The 18578-nt window shown below is 38.2% G+C and overlaps 1 non-coding gene across 1 annotated transcript; it reads left to right on the forward strand.

Moving 5' to 3' along the window:
• The first annotated feature begins 568 nt into the window (after positions 1-568).
• LOC141687750 (small nucleolar RNA R71) lies at positions 569-673 on the forward strand. The gene has a single exon (XR_012561234.1). It is a non-coding gene; the product is annotated as a small nucleolar RNA R71 (small nucleolar RNA).
• Positions 674-18578: the final 17905 nt, after the last annotated feature.

Here is an 18578-nt window from a genome sequence, read left to right on the forward strand (position 1 = left end):
TCAGATTTTTCATTAGCTTGTTGCAGCCGAAGTTGTTGTCTTGGTACATATTGCAGTTGCTGAAAACCAGGGGGGTTGTACTACTTAGCTGGGTACTGCTGATAAGGTTGTTGAACCGTATTCTGAGCAATGATCCAACTGAAATTAGGATGATTGCGGTTGTTAGGTGGCTGACACAGGTTGTTGTGATTGTTGAAAGTTGCTCACGAACTGAGCTGATTCACTAGAGATAGCACAATGATCAGTCTCATTGGCACCAGCACAAAGCTCACAGACACTAGTGATTTGATTAACTCCATAATTAGTCAAAGTGTCCACCTTCATCGTCAAAGCCTTAAGTTGGGCAGCTATAGCAGTTGCTGCAACCAACTCTAGAATTCCTGCTACTTTACCCTAAGTCAGTCTCTGGAAAGGATTCTGGTATTCATTAGCAGCCATCAGTTTAATTAATTCATAAACTTCATTGTAGCTCTTAGCCCACAAGGCTCCTCTGGATGCTGCATCGAGCATGGGTCTAGAAGTATCACCCAATCCATTGTAGAAACAATTTATAATCATCCAATCAGGCATGCCATGGTGTGGGCACTTCCTTAGCATCTCCTTATATCGATCCCAAGCCTCACAGAGATTCTCCAGTTTGCTATGCAAACTGAATAAGAGCATTCCTGATTGCAACAGACTTCGCCATATGGAAGAATTTAGTGAGAAAATTTTGAGCAAGATCTTCCCAAGTAGTGATAGACCCTGGTGGTAGAGAATGTAACCATCACTTAGCTTTATCCCTCAGAGAGAATGGGAAGAGTCACAGCTTAATAGCATCTTCAGTCACACCAATGAACTTGAAAGTGTCGCAGATCTCGATAAAATCACTGATGTGCATGTTGGGGTCTTCTGTAGGAAAACCCCCAAACTGAATTGAGTTCTGTAGCATCTGAATCGTGCTCGACTTGATCTCAAAAGTGTCAGCCAAGATGGCCGGTCTGATGATGTTTGACTGAATATCATTGATCTTAGGCTGAGAATAGTCCATCAAAGCCTTAGGATTTTGATCTCCCATCACTACTAAAACTGGTTCCTCGATTTTCTTTTCTTCTTCTACCTTCTCTCCGTTCTCAACAACTTCCCTTCGAACCACTACAACTTCTTCCCCGACTTAATCCAGATTTCTCTTACGAGACCGAGAATGTGTATGCATACACGCTCGCTAGAGTTCCTGAAATAAAACAAGGAAACTGATAAGTAACAATGTCCGAGTCAATGAACTTTAACGACCACTGATGACAAACACATAAACTAAAAATTAACACCGAAGTCTCCGACAGCGGTGCTGAAAACTTGTTAGTCGCTAAACACGCGCTAAAATACACGCAAGTATACGCGTTCGGAAGTAGTATAAGATTTAGATCAAATTCGTTTCCACAGAGACTCTTTGGTTAATTTAAGAATATGCACCTATGCAACAATGATATGGTCATTATCCAATGCTAAGACGATTAACATATTGAGATTATTTTGTTATGGATAAAAAACTAATATATATAATTGCTGTATTTAATACTAAGGAACGTGAGCTGCGAAGCTCAATTTGACTGCCTTGTGTTTCGTGACTCAATCTGCCTTAACAAGATGCCTACGTACCTTGCTGATTGCCAAGGATCAAGTCAAAAAATGTAGTTCTTGGTGATACTTGCCCTCGGGGCTATGGCGGCGAGGGCTCACCAAGGACGTAGTGACTTTCATGTCCTCCAAGGACTAAGTCTAAAACGTAGTTCTTGGTTTGTGGGGTGAGACCCCTTATATAGATGTTGAGAGTCCTTGAATTGGACTTGGTATAGGAGACTTGGTGGGCAAGTCTCATAATTAGAATGGACTTTGGAGTCCTAGATAGTAGGAAACTGATTCCTTATCCTTTTAGGTCCCCTTGAGGCTAATCTACAAGGATTTATATCCCCACTAGGACTTATCTTAATAGCTGTTTTCCTCTTTTATTTATTAATTATGAAATTAATAAATAATCAGGGTTTTTGGGCCTTCTTTGGTCCATCAGGCCTGATCTGGTCCATCAGGCCTGATCGACATGTTAACCTTTCTGGTCTGAATGTCATACATCTTCTTATTGGGTCTTGCAGCTCAAACTGTAACATTTAACTATGTAATCAGGATTTATTTATCCCTATCATGTTTAAACTAAACTTAAGCTAACAATTATAACTAAGAGAATAAGAATGGTTGAATTAATATATATGACAAATATGGGATTCTAACTTCATTAGATATTTCATTCAATAGCCTTTCCGTTCTTAACCTTAGCATGTAATGGTGATGACACTAATCAGACAACATGAAACTGATAAACGCCAATTTTTGTTGTATCAATACCATACTACCAGACATCCATAAAAAGAGATAGAAGCTGAATAGACACCAATTATATTGAGAGCCTATATGTCTATAGAATTTGACAACATAACGGTTTAACGCATAAGTTATCTGTCGTGATTATATAAGGCAAGTAAGATGGTTAAAATTACTTACAAATCATGCATAACAATAACACATGAACCTATGCTAGCATGGTAAGTTCTTAACCCTTAAATTTACTTTCGCTTCATTAAAAATTAACACGCTATCTTATAAGTTCGCGACACTCATAAGACGAATAAGCACAACCAATACTAGGTTTTCATACAATCACCACACACTAAGGCATCGAAACAAATCAACTAAAAAAATCCATAAATAAATCCGTTAGAATCCCATGATAACGATTAGAATCAGACTCATCATCAATGTGGGTTCCGATGAAAGCATAGTATAATAAACGTAGTCTTTATAAAAAAAGTACGAAATCCAGAATATTAGGTTCAACAAAACAAGAAACGAGCATCCAAGATTACAACTCAAAACAAAGATTCACAAGAATAAACTAGATCGTCTTCGCCCTTGTTGAATTATGCTATAGGTCTCTTTCCGTCTTCTCCTTCAGCTCCAGTATGTCTCCTCATGAAAAACTAAATTTAATTATATATATAGCAGCCCCATGCAGAGTAGAAGTCTTCTGGATCAAAATCAGAATAGAAACAGAATTGTTTTTCTCCACCTGGCATGGTCGCGCGCTATCCCAGCGCGGGCGTGCTGGGCTTCTGGACTTTGGGCGTGGCCGCGCGCTGTCACAGTGCGGGAGCGCTGACCTCCTGATTAAAAATCTGAATTCTTTATTTTTCCTTGCTGAATTGAGCTGGTTTTTCAAGAGCTTTTATTTCAACACCTTCCTAACACCAAATTAGCACCAAAATAATATTATTTCACCTGATTACCTGGAAAATACCTGAAAATGCAAAAACACTAGAAAATACATTAAAACACCAACTTGAGTACAAATACACCAATTTAAAGCTTTACGGAATGTAATAAAGTGTCATAAATGCCACTCAAAAATCTTCAACACCAGACCCGGATTGGGGGGCAAGAAAGAAGTAGAATTTTTATTAAGTCAACCAATTTCTCTTACTTTAATCCGGTTTGGTTTCTTCAACACCCTACCCGGAATAGGGGGCAAGAAAGAAGCAGAATTTTTTAATAAGACAACATCAACTACATAACATTTCTTTACTCCCTCATCCAGAAAATCTACATAAAGGAGTGGGGGCAAATGATAGGGTATAAGCAACCTGGCTAGGGCCCAACCCAGATCTAGGGTGAGGCAGGCTCTGCTGATGGACCAAGACCCCCCACCCAAAGCAGTCAAGTGGAGAGACCCGGGCTTAGGGCCAACCCAGGACCAGGATCATCTCCCATCCAGGATCCAACCCAGGACCAGTATCACCCCCCAACCAGGATCACCTCCAAACTGGGATCCAATCCAGCTAAGGTAGACCCGAGGGGGGTCCCAACAAGCATGCACTCCCCATAACCCTCCAAGGAGGGGTACGTGGGCACGTGACGGTGACAACTATCAACAACTAACATCTCAGATAAATATGACGCGCGTCAGCGTACCGTTTGGGCATCCTAAAGGTGGTCCTTGCATAGATACATGTATGTAATCTACCCAAGTCAGGCGTCCTCCGCCTCCAACAACGAACGACCCTGATCTAAAAGTACCAACCCCTAAACCCTACCTTTGGGCAATAAATACCCCAAAGGGAAAGGGTTTAGGGGTTAGACATATTTTATACAGATATACTTTCTTACACACAAGCAGATACACACACAGTCACCTCTTGTCCTATCTATCTTCATCTCCCCCAATCAAGCTCTTACTCTCACACCGGAGGGGCCACGAGGCTCAAACCCCCCTCCGGTGTTGTTTTGCAAATGCCCCATAACAACTACACCTCACTCCCCGCAAGAAAGTTCAGATAAGGCATCGGAAGGAGCCTCCCCACTCATCGGAGTTATCAGTTTTATATTCTCATTTTCCCTCTTAAGTTAATATGGATTACGTCCTTAAAGAAAAGAAGTTAATAAGGAATAAAATACTGGAGTTACTGTATTATTTTTTTACCATGAGTTGCTAGATTTCTTTATCAGTTGGTTTTGTAATATAAATCAGTGAAAGTCTTTGAGCTTTAGGAAGGCACCACTTAAGAGACCCTACCCAATAATATTATGATATAAAGTATACTCATCCACTTGAGAGTTGCTAACTATATTAAATTTTAGTAAATCGTGTAAACCTGGATTTCTATCTTCAGTTCAAACTTCTATAGCAACCAATATTCTTTCATGTTGATACCGATAGATTTTATTGGAAGGGTGATAGATCCTCTAGAAACTTGTGTTATCGTACCGGGCTGGGTTTTTAGAGTTTTAAATAGGTAAAATATGACCCAACTTATTCTAAACGGCCTAATTAAAAAATAACCCAACTAGGCCATGGGTTTAAACGGCTCATTTTAGAGTCGTGTTTTGTGGGTTACATATAAGCATCCCTAGATGACATTCATATGCCATGCCATTTTGTAGGTACTTTTTTGTTGAAGTTTTGAGGATGCTCAATGATGTTAATATATAGGTTATTAAATTTTGACATTTATTAAAATGAGTGAAATAAAAAAAATTATTAAAAATTATATTATTTCTTATCTAGTTTACTTTTTTCTAATACCAATGAGTATTTTACTCTGAAAAAGTACACTTAGATAATAAAATCTTCAACACATAAATCGACGGAGGAGATATAAACGAATCATAGCAAGCTATCAAACAAGGGATTCTAGTCAAATATGTGTTAACCTATTTTGTGTGCTTCTTAATATATTGGATAACTAAGTCATTTATGTAATAAACTGGTTGTTCTCAACAATTTAAACTATAGTTGCAATAGATTACACACGCTGAAACTCAAATTTTACTGGAATATCAGATGAATAATGAACACGATTATAATATTGGATAATTCGAGAGGTCCGTTCTCTCCCAATTTGAGATAACAAGTAAATTGAAAAATATTTAGATAACCCTAAATGCCCTCATCGCATGCCGTTTATCCTCTTCCAGCCTCAAGGGGAAAGTCATGATATCTTGTCGCAATAGCACTAGCCTCTTGCCAAGTTGCCTCAAATAATGGAAGGCCCTGTACCATTTATTAAGAACCTCTATTTATTGTTGTGACCCTTTGTGAGCTTGACGAACATCCAATAATAACTCTCGTTCAGCCTCTAACTCCAAGTATTCAAGAGCTAATCTGGTATGGTAGGGCTAAATGGTAATGGTCCAATCACCCGTTTAAGTTGAGAAATGTGGAAAATCGAATGGACTTTACTAGTCTCCTTAATCCTATCCAAAATCAGAAATGGCCCCTAACACCTTGCTGCAAGTTTCTCTTACGGTCGCCTAGCTATTGAGTGTAGCGATAATGTTGAAGTTTCACATCCTAACTTGAAGCAATCATCACGATATTTTTGTCAGTATTAAGCTTCATTATATATTGGGATTTAAGAAATTCATATGTAAGTCATCCAAGACTGCATCTCTCTCCTGTAGAGAGGCTTCAATATTGTCCACAAGGGACTGGCCCTTGCTCACACGGGTCACCATAGGCGGATCTCGACCATATAAAACCTTAAACGGTGTAAACTTTGTAGACATATGATAGGATTTGTTGTAGAAAAATTCAGCCCAAGGCATCCACTTAGACCATGATTTTGGTTGTCCACTAACAAATATCTCAAGTACGTTTCTAATGCCTAATTCATGATCTCTGCATGACCATTAATTTGAGGATGATATGGTGTGCTTCTCTTTAACAACATCCCTTACATTCATAATAATTTTCTCTAAAAACTGTTCATAAAAATCCTATATTTATCCGAGATTATAGTTGGGGAATCCATTGATCTTCCACAGTAAGAGCTGTGAAAGGATGTCATAATATGAGGAAATGAGCATATTTAGATAACATTTCCATGACCACTACGATGACATTGACCCCATAAGACATTGGTAATCCCTTTATTAAATCAAGGGTGATATCTTCCCAAACTCGAACTAGTACTGCCAAAGGCTGTAGCAATCCGGCACACACTTGTTGTGACACTTTATACTACTGGAAAATTGCACATTGTTGCACATGAGTTTTGATATCCTTCCGCATCCCAACCCAGAACCATTATGCTATAACTCGGAGGTAAGTTTTCACATTACCCGAATGTCCTGTTAGAAAATTAGGATTTTAGAGCTTAATTTAATTATGTTCTTGATGTTAATCCTAAAATCTAATGATTGGAAATTGTTCAATGATATTTGAACTTAAATTTTCATGTATGGTTTTAAGAATTTTCTTAATGAAATCCATATGAAATGAGAGATGAAAGTAGCTTGGAAAAACTTGGAAAATTTGAGAATGTTTGTCCCACATTGAAATAAATAAAGGGGGTTGTGTGCTTTATATGGTATTACCCACATGAGTAGTATACAACTACTAAGGTGTGTGATGGCCATTGTGTTGTTGTGTGCTTCACGCGCGCCCCGCACCGGACCGGGCCGGGTCGGGTCGAAGGGCGATTTGGGCGAATGTCTCGGCGTCTCGCGTACGCGAGGCGACCTGGGCGAGGATTTTATTTATTTGAGAATTATTTTAATTCGAATTTATTTATCGGTGATTGGATTATTGGGCTGGGTTCTGAAATAGGCTAAGTAGTCTAAATATATTGAACCTGCAAATAATCTGATCTGTAACAAATTCTGATATAAGAATCAGAACTTAAGAACTGATGAATAAAATCAGAACTTAACAAGTTCTGATATCAGAATCAGAACTTAAGTACTGATGAGTCGAATCAGAACTTAAGTACTGATGAGTCGAATCAGAACTTAACTTAAGTTCTGATAATAATGTGGGTGTTAATGTGAAAAGCTGTTACAAATAATTTAAATTCAAAAGCTGTTCAGTTTTGATTTTTTCATTTATGAATTCAAAATCTGATCAGTTTTGATTTTTTCATTAATGGAGCAGTTTAATTCAGACATTAAGTGTGTGGACAGTTTCATTTTTCCTCTCCTATAAATAGAGGCTAAACTGAATGAATACAATACACTACATTCTCATCTCTTCTCTTCAACCTCTCTGCATTTCTCTCCCATAAGTCCTGAAGTGCTGATATTTTTCGGCGACTGAGGTGCTGGTCGAAGTGGAGGTTTTGTTGCTGCTGTTAACATAAACTCCGAGCTGTTTTATCCTGGTGGAGATATTGCGTACATCCCAAACGCAGCAGGTAGGGGACAATAATCTCTTCAAGAGCAGCCAGGACTTCGAGCAAGGCCTAGTGACTCAGCTGTGATTATTTTCTTGGCATTTTGTATCTGTAAACCTTTATTTCAGTCACTGTTGAAAGCTATGGTTTCGGGTACATCTTTCTTTCTCTCTTCGTTATTTCAGTTACTGATTTTGTTTACCTGCATGTTTTGTTTTGTTAACTGTGGTCTTGGCCTAAACTTGTTAAATTCTTTATACACTTGCCTCTATGTTGCTATACTTGTTAGTGAGTTTTACAACATTCTTGAAGAGATTATTAGTTATTTAGAATTTAGCATAATGGTTAACGAAAGTGAGGTTATCGTTGGTGGTGGTAGCAGTTCGGGTGTAACTGCTGGGGCCATTGATTGGACCACCTATAGTTTCCCACAGGCTGTTGAACTAACCGGTTTACCGGAGAAATTCAACGGTGGCATTGGCTTTTCTCGCTGGCAGAAAAGGATGAAGCTGTGGTTGACTATAAAGGGTCTGTGGCCGGTGGTGGAATATGAGAAACCAGTAGTGGATCAAGAGAAGGCTGACACAGTTAAGGCTTTTACGAAGTGGGCTGAGAAGGATGGAGTGGCTAGAGCGGCCATTCTTGCGGCACTAACAAACACTTTGTTTGATGTCTATTCTTCTGATGCCTACTCTGCAAAACTCTTATGGGAGAAGCTGGACCAGACACATAATACTGACTCACAAGGTCTAGAAAAGTATTATGTGGCAAGGTTCCTCGAGTTCAAGCTGGTGGACAATAAGTCCATGACTGAGCAGGTGCATGAGTTCGAGATGATAGTGCATGCTTTGAAGGAGTCTGGAATGAATCTCCCGGAGAAGTTCAAGGTGATGAGTGTGATTGAAAAACTCCCGAAGTCTTGGGAAGAGTTCTCTCTCTCCCTGAAAAGACAGAAAGGAGAGATCACCTGGACCAACCTTATGCTGGACATCTCGGTACAAGAACAACACAAGTCCAAACAGGGACATGTGATGCCAACTGAACACGGTACCTCGAAGGTAAACATAGCAACTGTAGGACAAAATAGGAAGGCTTTTGCTAAGAAAGCGAATAGTAATAAACCTAAGAGTGACAAGGACAAGGCCAAGAAACCCAAGGCAAACAAACCATGCTGGTCTTGTGGGCAGGTTGGGCACTGGAGTAAGGACTGCCCTACGAAGAAAGCGAAGAAAACCGAGGTAGCACAAGCAAATGTTGTGCTTGGAACCGCAAGTGGGCCTGTAGTGAACATGGTTGTTGGTGAGGCTACGGCTTCTGAAACCAACGTTGACCGGTATGTATCCTACAACCCTGTGATATTTTCTACCTATCTGTCAAATGAATGGTTGATAGATACTGGAGCTAATGTACATATTTGTGCTGATATTAGTTTATTTGTATCTTATCAACAGAGTCATAGCCTGACTGTGAAGATGGGGAATGCTAGTGCTGCTCAAGTACATGGAGTTGGAAACGTGGATCTGAAGTTCCCTTCAGGACGTATTCTATCTCTGACGAGAGTGCATCATGTTCCCGACATGCGTAGAAATATAATAAGTGGAAGCTGTTTAGTTTCTAGTGGTTTTGAAATTTCGTTCAAGTGTAATAAAGTAGTTCTTATTGACACTGGTACATTCTTTGGCAAGGGTTACTTGTCAAATGGTTTATTTGTTATTAATTCGGATCCCGTTTTGGGAAGTTTGAATAATAATGTTATTCCTACTGTTAATTGTATTGAATCCTCAAATATATGGCATGCTAGACTAGGTCATTTAAACTTTGGTGCTCTTAAGAACATGATGAACTTAGAGTTGATTCCAAAATATACCATAGAAAAGAATTCTAAATATCAAGTATGTGTGTCTGCTAAACAGATAAGGAAACCTTTTCATAACGTTGTTAGGGATTCAGACTTGTTAGATTTAGTACACACTGATATTTGTGAATTTGGTGGTGTGTTGACCAAGGACCAGTTTAGATACTTCATTACTTTTATAGATGATAGTAGTAGATACTGTTATGTTTATTTACTTAGACATAAGGATGAAGCACTTAGTAAATTCATTATATATAAAACTGAAGTAGAAAAACAAACTAGTAAGTTACTTAAAAGATTGAGATCTGATAGAGGTGGTGAGTATACGAGTAATGCTTTTAATGAATTTTGTGCAAACAATGGTATAGTACATGAAGTTACTCCACCATACACACCTGAGTCTAATGGGGTTGCTGAGCGAAAGAACAGAACATTTAAAGATATGATTAATAGTATGCTTATTAACTCTGGGTTGCCTAAATACATGTGGGGAGAGGCTCTAAATACGGCTTGCCATATTTTGAATAGAGTCCCTCTGAAACACATGGATAAAACACCCTTGGAGTTATGGAAAGGCAGGATGACTAGTCTTAAGTATCTTCGTGTGTGGGGGTGCCTTGCTAAGGTGCTTGTTCCTGAACACAAGAGAAAGAAACTAGGTCCAAAGACTGTTGACTGTATCTTTCTGGGCTATCTTGAAACCACTACAGCTATGAGATTTTTAGTTTTAAAATCTGACATAGATGGTATAGTGGCAAACACGATAGTTGAATTTCGAGATGCGACATTCTTTGAGAATGTCTACCCTATGAAGACTGGAATACCTGAAATGACTTCTGAGGAAGATCCTACTCACACATCAAGTTCTATTCCTGATCATGTGGAAAAGATGACAAATGTGGGGGCGGAACCTAGTAGTAGCTCTATTCCTAAGGAATTAGAGGAACCAAGGAGAAGTAAGCGTGCAAAAGTAGTCAAGGATTTTGGAGGTGATTTCATCACTTATAATATCGAGGACGAACCTTTAACTTTCCGGCAAGCTATGGATTCTTCTGAGTCAAGGCACTGGAAGGGCGCTGTCAAGAGTGAAATTGACTCTATTATTTCCAATGGAACATGGGAGTTGGTTGATCTCCCTCCTGGGTGTTCTACTATTGGGTGCAAATGGGTCTTTAAAAGGAAGTTGAACCCTGACGATTCAATAGATAAGTACAAAGCTAGACTGGTAGCTAAGGGTTTTAAGCAAAAGGAAGGAATTGATTATTTTGATACATACTCACCAGTTGCAAGAATGGTAACAATCCGAATGCTTATAGCATTGGCTTCAGTCCATGGTCTTATCATCCATCAGATGGATGTAAAGACGGCTTTTCTTCATGGTGAACTTGAGGAAGAGATTTATATGGATCAGCCTGATGGATTTGTTGCATCAGGCAATGAAAGGAAAGTATGTAAGTTGATCAAGTCCATCTATGGCTTGAAACAAGCTCCCAGAGATTGGCATAAAAAGTTTGATGAAACTATATTGCCTTTCAGTTATAAGATTAATGAAAGTGATAAGTGTGTCTACACTAAAGTTAAAGGTAATGAGTGTGTTATCTTGTGCCTATATGTGGATGATATTTTATTGTTTGGAACCAATATTGAGATTATTAACGAGACTAAAGAATTCTTGAAAAGGCATTTTGAAATGAAGGATATGGGTGAGGCAAGTGTGATTCTTGGAATCAAATTGATTCAGTCCACTGAAGGAATAACCTTGACTCAATCTCATTATATAGAGAAATTTATACTTGAGAAATATGGTTATTCACAGTGTAGAATCGCTAGTACACCTTATGATTCGAAAGTTGCCCTTGTCAAGAATACTTCAGGAGTGCCTGTGTCTCAGTTAAGGTATTCTCAGATTATTGGGAGCTTGCAGTATCTTGCTAACTGTACTAGACCAGATATTTCATATTCTGTGTCTAAATTGGCGAGATATACAAGCTGTCCAAACAGAACTCATTGGGATGCTCTTGATAGAGTACTTAGATATCTAAAAGGCACAATGTACCTTAGTTTACACTACAGGAGATTTCCTGGTGTGCTTGAAGGGTACAGTGATGCAAGTTGGATAGCTAAGAAGTCTGGTTCCAATGGAGTGACTGGATACGTGTTCACCTTGGCTGGTGGAGCAATATCCTGGAAGTCAAGCAGACAGACTATTGTTACTCGGTCTACTTTTGAGGCTGAGTTGTGTGCACTTGATGCCATAGGGACGGAGGCTGAATGGTTACACGGACTTATGTCTGCAATACCTGTAGTAAGCAGACTGCTCCCTGCTATTGCTATTCACTGTGATAGTCGAACAACTATCGACAAGATTAGCAGTAAAAAGCATAATGCTAAAACTAAGAGACACATCCAAGTTAGACTCAAGTCTATAAGGGGTTTAGTGACTGATAGGATCATAGCTATAGAGTTCATAGGAACTCAGAATAATATAGCTGATCCTCTTACTAAAGGACTGGAACCTGCAGTGGTCCTTAAGTCAAGGTTGGGGATGGGATTGTCAACCCATCATAATTCATCAACAGTGGGAACCTAATACACATGAGAGGAGATCCCTCGAAGTGTATTCAATGGGTAATAACAAGTTGTAAGGATGAGTTGGTAGTACCTTTGCTACATAGATGATACTATAGTATCTGAGTCTATCCCCTGTAAACCTAGAAGGTACTGACACTGCCAGAAAAGCAAGAGTGTTAAAACTCTGAATGGGATCAAGTCATTTGACGAGATAGAGGCAGTATATCTCTGGAGATGCCCAGCTAAGCGAATGTAATTGTGTGGTCGCAATTAGAGGATAGGGTTAATCCTTGAAGCATTCGACGAACAGGATCGAGATATGACCATTAATGTCTCAAAGCCGTAGATTGGCACCATAACCTTTGACTTATCGTCGTCTATGGAATATGGTTATACTAAACGGATTAAGATTCAAGGTGAAACATTCCATCTGAGTCCGATAGCCATTGAAGTAGAGGAATTAGGAGGGTTCAAACCCGGAAGGGTACCGACTCTGAAAAACAAGTCATGATGGGAAATTGATCACATTTCTGTATGGATTTGTGGGGGATTGTTAGAAAATTAGGATTTTAGAGCTTAATTTAATTATGTTCTTGATGTTAATCCTAAAATCTAATGATTGGAAATTGTTCAATGATATTTGAACTTAAATTTTCATGTATGGTTTTAAGAATTTTCTTAATGAAATCCATATGAAATGAGAGATGAAAGTAGCTTGGAAAAGCTTGGAAAATTTGAGAATGTTTGTCCCACATTGAAATAAATAAAGGGGTTATGTGCTTTATATGGTATTACCCACATGAGTAGTATACAACTACTAAGATGTGTGATGGTCCATTGTGTTGTTGTGTGCTTCACGCGCACACACACACACACACGTGCGCCCCGCCCCGCCACGCACCGCACCGCACCGGACCGGGTCGGGTCGAAGGGCGATTTAGGCGAATGTCTCGGCGTCTCGCGTACGCGAGGCGACCTGGGCGAGGATTTTATTTATTTGAGAATTATTTTAATTCGAATTTATTTATCGGTGATTGGATTATTGGGCTGGGTTCTGAAATAGGCTAAGTAGTCTAAATATATTGAACCTGCAAATAATCTGATCTGTAACAAGTTCTGATATAAGAATCAGAACTTAAGAACTGATGAATAAAATCAGAACTTAACAAGTTCTGATATCAGAATCAGAACTTAAGTACTGATGAGTCGAATCAGAACTTAACTTAAGTTCTGATAATAATGTGGGTGTTAATGTGAAAAGCTGTTACAAATAATTTAAATTCAAAAGCTGTTCAGTTTTGATTTTTTCATTTATAAATTCAAAATCTGATCAGTTTTGATTTTTTCATTAATGGAGCAGTTTAATTCAGACATTAAGTGTGTGGACAGTTTCATTTTTCCTCTCCTATAAATAGAGGCTAAACTGAATGAATACAATACACTACATTCTCATCTCTTCTCTTCAACCTCTCTGCATTTCTCTCCCATAAGTCCTGAAGTGCTGATATTTTCCGGCGACTGAGGTGCTGGTCGAAGTGGAGGTTTTGTTGCTGCTGTTAACATAAACTCCGAGCTGTTTTATCCTGGTGGAGATATTGCGTACATCCCAAACGCAGCAGGTAGGGGGCAATAATCTCTTCAAGAGCAGCCAGGAGTTCGAGCAAGGCCTGGTGACTCAGCTGTGATTATTTTCTTGGCATTTTGTATCTGTAAACCTTTATTTCAGTCACTGTTGAAAGCTATGGTTTCGGGTACATCTTTCTTTCTCTCTTCGTTATTTCAGTTACTGATTTTGTTTACCTGCATGTTTTGTTTTGTTAACTGTGGTCTTGGCCTAAACTTGTTAAATTCTTTATACACTTACCTCTATGTTGCTATACTTGTTAGTGAGTTTTACAACATGTCCTCCAGTGGGAGAGTCATAATACGTGAAGTAAAATGAGAATCTGAAATGAAGTGCGAGGGATTACCACAGAATTTTTATAGAGCAACTTCTTTTCTTGCATACTAAAATGGGTATGCTCATTTGTACCTTCAGATAAACCTTTACAAATTTGTTGTAGTAATGTGTCGTTGGAAATATCTACATCCAATTTTGTCCAATCAATCATTTGTGTGGTTAATATTACACCTAATTCCATGTTTTCATCAAGTTTATGAGAGAGCGCATTTGCTACACGGATGGATATGCCAGTCTTAAATTGAACCTCAAATGAATAACCAATCAAGTTGGTAATTCACCTTTGATATTCCACACCAACTTCACATTGTTGCATAATGCAACACAAGCTTTGCTGATTAACCAGAAAATAACGTCCAAGCAAGTAATATCTCCACTTTTGTACTGCCAAATATATGGCCATCAACTCTTTTTTATAAATTGGTTTGAGTGTTGCTCAAGGTCCAAGTGTTTTACTAATGAATGCCAATAACATGCCATCTTGCATCAAAATAACTCCCACACCATACCGCGAAGCTTATGTCTCATGTAGGAATTATTTGTTAACATCCGGAAGAACCAGGATCGGTGGATTGATCAAAACTTCTTTTAACTGATTGAATGTAATGGTGGATGACTCTGTCCAGCCAAACACATCTTTATTCAGTTGTTCGGTTTAAAGGATGAGCAATATGAGCGTATCTTGCCACATATTTATGGTAATAGCGCTGCAATCCTAACAACCCCCGTAGCTCCTTCAAATTTGCAGGTTCTTTCACTCCACAATGGACTTCACCTTATCAGTGTTCACATCCACTCATTAGGCTGATACCCTGTGACCTAAATGAGCCACTTGTGTTTGGGCAAAATCACAATTGACCACCAGCTTATGTTCCACAAGCGTTTCCAGCATTTACTCGCATGTTCGCATTGTTCCTCCATGGTTTCACTATAGACAAGTTTGTCATCAAAAAATACCAACATGAACCTTAGTAGGAATGGATGAATAACATCATTTATTAGGGAATGAAATGTAGCTGGGTCATTTATGAGTCCAAAAGGGAGTACTAGAAATTCATAATGATTGTCGTGGGTCCTAAATGCGGTTTTGTGAGTGCCTTGAGGTCGAACTCGTATCTGGTGGTAGCCTGCTTTCAGATGCAGCTTCGAAAAGAGTGAGGCCCATGGAGTTCATCAAGTAGCTCATCGATCACTAGAATCGGGTATTTGTCAGAAACGATTTCTTTGTTCAATGCTCTATAACCAAGCAGAACCTCCAAGAGCCATCTTTTTCTTAATGAGCAACACTCGGCTGGAATAGGGACTGCTTGATGGTTTTATTATCCCAGCTTCTAACATTTCTTGAATCAACCTATCGATTTCGTCCTTTTGACATTAGGGGTATCGATAGGTTCTAACACCCACTAGATTGGACACTTCCTTGAGTACCATGGCATGCTCATAACCCCTTTCTAGTGGCAGTCTCGGTGTGGCCTCGAACACTACTGCATAGGGATGGGCATGGGGGCACTTCGGGGTCAGGAAGTGCTATCCCCGTCCTCGATCCCCGAATTGCATACCGATCCCTAAACCCGCTTCGAACCCCGTATAGGGATTCTTTTCTTCCCCGATCCCTGCCCCAAACGGGGCTGCGGGGATTCGAGGAATTTGTTTTTTAATTTAAAAAATAATAAAGTAATATTATATTTTATATTTTTATTAAAAAAAATCTACTAGTTCGTAAAATAAAAATATATTAAAATTATCTCATTTTGTTAACATCAAATAATATAAAAAATGAGTTATAATACAAATAAACGACAAATTTTAAATTATAAAAATATATTATATTATAATGTCAAAAATGATCAATAAATTCTGGGTTGTTTTAAATTCTAATAATATTATAAATATTATCTACTTTTAATAATTAATTTAATCTAATATGTATAAATATATCCATCATTACCTTTTACTGCATTTTTGTCAATCCATCTCAAAGATGCTGAAACCTCTGCCAAACTCCTTACTTCTATATTGTTCTATGTACTACGGGGGGTGTATTGAACTTGGATTTTAATGGATTATTAACAATACACAGATTTTAATGGATTGTTTAAATCCATGGATTATTTTCATTCCATTTGGATTTCATTTGTTTTCTTTTTAATTCCATATCAATCCGTAGAGTTTTTGTTGAATTTTATTGCATTTTTTGTGGATTCTTGTGGACTTATAAAACTCCATCTTAAAAGTTCTGATGGATTTCAGTTAAATGCAGTACATCATCTGTTAGATATATTTGATAATGTCATGACTAATATGATTTATGCTTAGTTTTCATATCTTACTTAAATAGGACAAATCAGTACTTAACTGAAATCAACACTTATACTGAAGTCAGAACTTAAGTCATCAGTACTTAAGATTTAGGAGATATTTATCAGAAGATAATATCAGGACTTAAAGGAAACGTTCAGATAAGGAAGGCGGCTGATTGAAGAAAGAGAAGATCAAGACAAATGTAAGAAGAGATATGCATGAAGAAGGAATTCTATGAAGAATAGAATACTTGGAAGAAAAGATATCTGATTGATATATTTTAGGAAGCAGAATTATATTCCATATCAATTAGCGATTATCTTGTAACTGTGTAGTATATAAACACAGACATAGGGTTTACACTATAAGTGTTATCATTATCAAAAATATTATTTATTGTAAGCCTAGCAGCTCTTGTGATATTTGTTCATCACTGAGAGAGGACAGTTCCATATTGTAACAGAGTTTATTGCTTTGAATAAAGTCTATTTTCTATTACTTGTGTTATTTAAATTCGATTTGATTGTGCTATACACTGTATTCAACCTCCTTCTATAATGTGTGTGACCTAACAAGTGGTATCAGAGCCTATTTGTTAACACACAAACAATTTAAGATCCAAAAACAATCATGTTTGAAGTAGAAACTCCAACTAAGCCCACCAAAACTGAAGAACCTCCAAAGACACAAATCCATAGTCGATATGAGGCTATTAGAGTTCCCATATTGAAACCGTCTGAATATCCCATATGGAAGGTGAGGATGACTATGTTTCTGGAAGCTACAGATCCAGAATATCTTGATAGAATCAAGGAAGGACCTCACAATCCAACAAAACTCGCAGTTGCAGTTGCAGGTGAAGCAGCAAAGTCAGTACCAAAAGAGAAGAGTGATTACACTGCTGAAGATATCGCATCAATTGCTAAGGATGCTAAAGTACGACACTTAATGCATAGTGCCATTGATAATGTAATGTCAAACATGGTAATAAACTGTAAAACTGCAAAGGAGATATGGGATGCCTCGGAAACAAGATGTCAGGGAACTGACTCGATTAAGAAGAACATGAAGACAATACTCACTCAAGAGTATGAACACTTTGACTCAAAGCCAAATGAGTCATTGACTAATTTATATGACAGATTTGTCAAACTCTTGAATGATTTGTCACTGGTTGATAAGGAGTATGATCTTAAAGATTCAAACCTTAAATTCCTGTTAGCTCTTCCTGAAAGCTGGGTTTGAAGGCAACAACTGTAAGAGATAACTATAATCTTGAAGAAACAATTCTTGATGAAATTTATGGGATGCTCAAGACTCATGAACTTGAGATGGAACAAAGAAGCAAGAGGAAAGGAGGAAAGTCAAGGACAGTTGCTCTTAAGGCTGAAGAAGAATCTCCCAAGGCAGCTACCTCAAGGAAAGGCAAGGGTAAAGCGCTCTTCACAAAGTCTGATACTGAGTCATCAAGTTCTGATAGTGATGGTGACTCAGAAACTGAAAGCTTGCTTGAGATGGATGTTGATGAAGAGATGATGAAGCTGTGTGCTCTTATGGTGAAAGGAATCACAAGGATTGCATACAGGAAGTTCAGGAAGGGAAAGAAGTTTTCCAGGAAAGGTGCAAGTTCTGATAAGAAGAATTTCTGAAAATCTGAAGGCAAAGGAGGGAAGTCTGACAGAGGAGATTACACAAATGTCAAATGCTACAACTGTGGTGAGAAAGGCCACATATCTCCTGATTGCAAGAAAGTGAAGAGTGACAAAGGCAAGGCTCTTATCACAAAGAAGAAAAGCTGGACAGACACTTCAGATTCTGAAAGTGAGAAGAACTATACCTTGATGGCAAATGCTGATATGGCAAATGCTGATAGCAGTCCAGAAGCTACTGAGTTAAAGGTACCTCAAACTACTTATGCCTTTCATACTGATGATATTAATGAGTTGAGAAGATATCTTAAAACCATGTTCATTAGCTATAGAGATCAAACTTTAACATGTGAAAGATTAACTTCTGAAAATCTAGCTTGTAAGAAGAGGAATGATTATTTAGAAAAGGAGTTAGTCATGTTCCATCAAACTCAGAAAGATAGAGATGATGCTTTCTATGTTAGGGATGAAGTACTTAAAATGAATGAATCTCTAAAAGCTGAGTTAGAAAAGGAAAGAGAGATTATCAGGACTTGGACTAACTC

This window comes from Apium graveolens, chromosome 9 (genome assembly GCF_009905375.1).
Source record: "Apium graveolens cultivar Ventura chromosome 9, ASM990537v1, whole genome shotgun sequence".
In the NCBI taxonomy this organism is placed as follows: domain Eukaryota; kingdom Viridiplantae; phylum Streptophyta; class Magnoliopsida; order Apiales; family Apiaceae; genus Apium; species Apium graveolens.